This window comes from Nyctereutes procyonoides, unplaced genomic scaffold (assembly GCF_905146905.1).
Source record: "Nyctereutes procyonoides isolate TBG_1078 unplaced genomic scaffold, NYPRO_anot_genome, whole genome shotgun sequence".
In the NCBI taxonomy this organism is placed as follows: Eukaryota; Metazoa; Chordata; class Mammalia; order Carnivora; family Canidae; genus Nyctereutes; species Nyctereutes procyonoides.
In genome coordinates, this window is record NW_026575052.1 from 14565244 (window position 1) to 14570813 (window position 5570).

Below are 5570 nucleotides of genomic sequence, written 5' to 3' on the forward strand. Positions count from 1 at the left end.
TGTTCCCACAAGCAATGAGAGAGAGTTCCCGTTACTCTGTATCCTTGCCAACAATTGGCATTATTTAAATTTTTTTTTAGCTTTTCTAATAGGTATGTAGTATTATCTCCTTGCTGTTTTAATTTGCAACTCCCTGATGACAAACGATGTTGAGCATCTTTTCATATGCCCACTTGACAGCTGTATATCTTCTTTGGTGGAGTATTTTTTCAGATCTTTTGCTCATTTTTTAAATTGGGCTGTTTGTTTTCTTATTTTTGAGCTTTGTGTATTTTGGCTGCAGATCCTTTACCAGCTATGGGTTTTGCAAATTTTTTCTTTCATTGTCTGCCTTATATTTTCATTTTTAAAAAAACAGTGTCTTCCTCGTAAAAAGTTTCTATTTTATAAATTTCAACTTGTCAATTGTTTTTCATGTCAAGTGCTTTTGGTGTTGTACCCATAAACTTGTAGCAAAACCCAAGGTTACTTAGTTTTTCTCCTGTGTTTTCTTCTAGAAATTTTATGGTTTTGCATTTTACAGGTAGGTTTGTGACCAAGTCTTAGTCAATTTTGTGAAAGATAGAGTCTGTGCCCGAGTTCTTTTCTTCTTCTTCTTCTTCTTCTTCTTCTTCTTCTTCTTCTTCTTCTTCTTCTTCTTCTTCTTCTTCTTCTTCTTCTTCTTCTTCTTCTTCTTCTTCTTCTTCTTCTTCTTCTTCTTCTTTTCTTCTTCTCCTTCTTTTCTTTCTCCTTCTCCTTCTCCCTCCTTCTTTCCCTTCTTCTTCTTCTTCTTCTTCTTTTCTTCTTCTTCTTCTTCTTCTTCTTCTTCTTCTTCTCTTCTTCTTCTTCTTCTTCTTCTTCTTCTTCCTCTTCTTCTCATGTGGATGTCTAGTTGTTCCGGCACCATTTGTTGAAAGACTATTCTTTATCCATTGATTTATTTTGCTTCTTCATAAAAATCAGTCAGCTATATTTCTGTGGGTCTTCTTTTGGGCTCTGTGTTCTGTTCCACTGATCTATGTGTCTAACTTTCACTGTCTTAGTTACTATAGCTTTATTGTTAGTCTTGAAATCAGATAGCATGAGTCCTCCAGATTTTCTTTTATAACCTTAAATACTATGACAATTGTTTATTATAAAGGTGAACCCTGATCCTCACTCTAGGCTTATTGGTAGGATTTCTGGTAGTGTGCATGGGCACCGGGAGCACCAAACTTTTTGGGTTCTCAGTGCTGGGGATCAGCTACCAGCAGGGACTGGTTACTCTGGATGAGGATGTCTTTGATCTTCTTGAAAGCCTCATCCATGGGTTTCTGATAATAGGCCACTGGGGCTTTGGGGATGGACTGGCAGATTGTGTAAATCTGGGCCATGTGACTACCACCCTTCATTCAGACTTGGATGTACACCTTGGCAAATAGCTCCTTGCCCAGAAACGGAACAGGTTCCAGTAGCTTATATTGCAGTGTGCATGGCTTGATCATCTTCAGTGGCCCCCCATTCATCTTGATGAAGTCATTGACCCATTTGTAGGGTGCCATGGCTGTGGCCATCTTCTTGCATTGAAAAACCTGCATGGACTGCAGAGGACCCTTGAGTGGCATGGCTGTGATCATAGACAAGAGCCCATCACTGTACCAGGCCAAAGCCTGAGAAAGCTAGTCTTCTTTTTCACTATTTTGTTGGCTCTTCTAGATCCCTTGCCCTTTCATATGAATTTCAGAATCAGTTTGCCAATACCTACAAACTAACTTACTGGGATTTTCATTGGTATTGCACTGACTCTGTATATCAAGTTAGGAAAAATTGGCATCTTAGCAGTATCAGGTTTTTTAATCCATGGACATGGGCTATATCTTTTATTTAGCTTTAAAAAATTCTTTTTTCATATTTTAAACTTCTATACACGGATTATATACATATTTAGATTTATACCTAAAGTAATTCATTTTTTTTGTTGCTGTTGTAAATGGTATATAGTTTTTTTTTTCAAATTCAAATTATTCCTTGACAGTATATGGGAAAGCAATAGATTTTTGTATATTGACCTTGTATCCTGTGGTCTTGCTATACTAATTAGGGTTTTGCAGAATTTGGGGGGATTTTCTATAGAAAATCATGTTATCTGTGAATAATATACTTTTTTATTTCTTTGTCTTGTCTCATTGCACCAGCTACAACTTCCAGTATGATGTTGAATAGGAGTGGTAAGAGAGATTTTCTTTCCTTACTCTTGATCTTAGCATCACCATTAAGTATGATGTCAGGTGTAGAGTTTTGGTAGACGTTCTTTATTGAGTTTAGGACGTTTTCTCTATTTCAAGTTTGCTAAGAGTTTTTCCTCTTTGTTTGTTTGTTTCTTGATGATGACTAGTTTTGGATTTTGTCAAATGCTTTTTCTGTATCAAATGATATGATCATATGAGTTTTCTTCTTTAGTCTTTTGTTATAGTGGATTACACTGACTGATTTTCTAATGTTGAACTATCCCAGCATACCTGGAATAAAACTCACATGATTGTCCTTTAAAATTCTTATTACACATTGTTAGATTTGATTTGGTAATATTTTCTTGATAATTTTTGCATCTATATTAGAAGAAATACTGTTCTGCAGTTTTCTTTTGTTTTGATGTCTTTATCTGCTTTAGGTATTAGGATAATATTGGCCTCACAGGCTGAGTTAAGACATGTTCCCTCTGCTTCAATTTTTTTTTTTGGAAGAGATTGTGAAGAATTGGTGCTATTTCTTCCTTAAACATTTGGTAGAATTCACCAATAAAACCATCTGAGCTTGGTGTTTTTTTGGGGGGGAGGGGGGGAAGATTTAAAAATAATTATTGATTCAATTTCTTTAATAGATTTGTGGCTATTCAGATTATTTGCCTTTTTGTAAGTTTTGGTAGTTTGTGTCTTTCCAGAAATCAATCCATGTCATATAAATCATCAAATTTGTGCACATAGTGTTATTCCCTTAGTATCTTTTTGAAATCAATGGGACCAATAGTAACAATCATTCTGATATTGGCACTATTTGTATATTCTGACCTTGTTTTCTTGTTTAGCCTGAGAAGAGAGGAGAAAAAAACTCCTTAAATGATAAAACTACAAACTACTGCAAAGGAATGTCTTGTAGTTTTTTTTTGTTCTTTGACACATGAAATATTTCAGGAACATAATAATTGCATGACGTGATGGATTATCATATTTCAAAATAACAAAAAGTTTCTAATGCCACAATCTCTTGATCTTAAGAAGTTGATAGTTTTGACTTTCAGCAATCAACTGAGCATCTACTATGTGCCAAGCACTGTGCTGAGCCCTCAGGTATAATGGTGAGCAAAGTGGATATGGTCATGGTCCCTGTCTTCATGGGGACTGGACTAACATGAATCTAATGATGTCTCAAATAATTACAAAGTTGCTACTGTGGTAAGTTACATCAAAAAGAAAGATATAATAAGGTTTATTGATGTTAATTCATAGAGAGATTTGGCCTGGCTCAGGGAAGGTTTTCCTATGGAAGAGGCAATTGAGCTGGGGTCTGAAGATTGAGCAGAACTAGGCAGGGAGGGAAGTGTGTTCCTGGTAGGGGTGCTAGCACAGGCAGAGGCCTTGAGGTAAGAAGTTCTTTGCTGCTTTGAAGTCCCAAAAGAAGGCCAGGGTGTTTGGGGTGGAAATAAGACATGGGAAAGTGGAGGTGGCTGAAGAGGGAGAGGAGAAGGCCTGGCTATGCTGAAGTTCTGCCTCCATGCTAAGACTGGTGCAAATCACTAAGGCTGCCCTCCATCCCAGCTCTTTTCTCAGAAGGAAATGAGAGCTAGAAGAGAAAGAGAAGGGAGAGAATTGTGTTTGTTACTTACCATCTTCCTCATTGGGGTGGGTCATCTATGGGGTGCAGAGTTATGAGTAAGTTATTGTTTTTAAAGATTTATTTATTTATTTTGGGGGGGCAGCCTGGGTTGCTCAGTGGTTTGGCACCTGTCTTTGGCCCAGGGTGTGATCCTGGAGACCCGGGATTGAGTCCCGCATCGGGCTCCCTGCATGGAGCCTGCTTCTCCCTCTGCCTGTGTCTCTGCCTCTCTCTCTCTCTCTCTGTGTCTCTCATGAATAAATGAATAAAATATTTTAAAAAACAATAGAGAGAGAGAGAGAGCTTGTGAGCATGAGTGGGAGGGGAGAGAGGAGAGAGAGAGAGAGAGAGAGAGAGAGAGAATTCCAAACAGGCTCTCTGCAGAACCTGGAGTCTGAGATGTGGGACTTGATCTTATGACCCTGAGATCATGACCTGAGCCAAAACCAAGATCAGAGACTTAACTGACTCAGTCACTCAGGTGCCCTGAGTAAGTTATTTTTTAAGTAGTTTTACTGAGGCATAATTTACAATAAAATTCAACTATTTTAAGATTATAATTCACTAATTTTGGTAAACTTACAGAGTTGGGCAGTCATCACTACAATCCTGTTTTAGTATATTTCTATCACCCCAGAGTTCCCTTGTGGTTGTTTGTAGTTAAGCTACCCTCCCCTTTTCCTGTAACGTACTCACACAGTGTCCTAGGCCTTCACTGGTCTGATTTATGTTTCTATTAATTTGCCTTTTGTGGCCACTTCAGATAAAGAGGGCCCTACGGCATGTAGTCCTCTGCATCTGGCTTCTTAGCATAACAGACATGAGGTTCATCCATGTATAGTGTGTATCGGTGGGTCTTCCTTTTCATGGCTGAGTTGTATTCTTTTGGATGGATAACCAACCACATTTGTGTATTCACCAATGGATTCACCAGTGGATGGATGTTTGAGTTGTTTCCACATTTTGGCTTTTGTGAATAATGCTGCTATGAATGTTTGTGCATGAATCATTCGGTGGACATATGCTTTTTATTTCTCTTGGAGGGATTCCTGGGAATATGGAGTTGCTGGGTCTTATGGTAAGTTTATGTTTAGCTTTTTAAGAATCTGCCACACTGTTTTGACAAAATGATTGTACTTACCATCTTACATTCCTACCAGCAACATAAGATATATATATTTATTTATTTATGAGATTTTCTGTTTCTCTGCATCCTTATGGTATTGTGTTTTCAAAAAATTATAGACATTCAAGTGGGTGTATATTGAGATCTCATTGATGGTTTTAGTTTGCATTTACCTAATGACTAATGTCATTAGTTGAACATTTGAGCATGTTATTATTACCTAATTAGCCATTCATATATTTTCTTCAGTGAAGTGTCTACCCAAGTCTTGGTCCATTTTTAAATTGGGTTGTTTGTCTTCTTCTTATTAAATTACACGTGTTGTTGACATACTCTGGGTACAAGACTTTCACAGCATGCAGTTTACAAATGTTTCCTTCCAGTCTATGGATTGTCTTTTCATTTTCTTAATAGTGTCCATTGAGACAAAAGCTTTGAACTGTCATAAAGTAAAGTTGCTGATTTTTAATTTTTTTTATTTTTATGGATCATGTTTTTGGTGGCATTATGTTTTTTTTATTTTAGAGATAGAGAATGTGAGCAGAGGAAGGGGGAGAAGGGTGGGGAAAGAATCTCAAGCAGATGTCACACTGAGCTCAGAGCCTGACATAGG

The 5570-nt window shown here is 37.4% G+C and overlaps 1 pseudogene; it reads right to left on the reverse strand.

Moving 5' to 3' along the window:
• Positions 1–1145: 1145 nt before the first annotated feature.
• Positions 1146–1598, reverse strand: LOC129514048 (40S ribosomal protein S16-like; annotated as a pseudogene).
• Positions 1599–5570: the final 3972 nt, after the last annotated feature.